This window comes from Cynoglossus semilaevis, chromosome 8, assembly GCF_000523025.1.
Source record: "Cynoglossus semilaevis isolate Cse_v1.0 chromosome 8, Cse_v1.0, whole genome shotgun sequence".
NCBI lineage: Eukaryota > Metazoa > Chordata > Actinopteri > Pleuronectiformes > Cynoglossidae > Cynoglossus > Cynoglossus semilaevis.
This window is the reverse complement of record NC_024314.1, coordinates 24,628,764-24,629,008: the sequence shown is the minus strand read 5'-3', so window position 1 is coordinate 24,629,008 and position 245 is coordinate 24,628,764. Positions and strand designations below refer to the sequence as shown.

Below are 245 nucleotides of genomic sequence, written 5' to 3'. Positions count from 1 at the left end.
GTCCTCGGGAGTCATCTAAACAAGTCGGCTCTCGGCATCGCAAGTCACTTGAGTGGGTGCCTTTTTCAGAGGGAGACGACGAGAGGCAGCAGCGAGCGGCGGGGCCTTCAGATCGGGAGATGCCACGTCTCATACGTCGTGAGGTGATGAAGTGCAGTTTTCTGCCCTTATAGAATACGCGCCCTGTGGACACGTGTGGGATTTATGTGCCATCTTGCCTTTATTTTTTTCCCAGTCCCATTTTT

General features: G+C 53.1%; 1 long non-coding RNA gene across 1 annotated transcript in view; it reads left to right on the top strand.

Annotated features, from left to right (window-relative positions):
• The window catches only part of LOC112487317 (uncharacterized), a 2,553-nt gene continuing 2,308 nt past the window's right edge, over positions 1-245 (top strand). The window contains exon 1 of the long non-coding RNA XR_003050298.1: positions 1-143. This is a non-coding gene — a long non-coding RNA (uncharacterized LOC112487317). The remainder of the gene's footprint in view (positions 144-245) is intronic.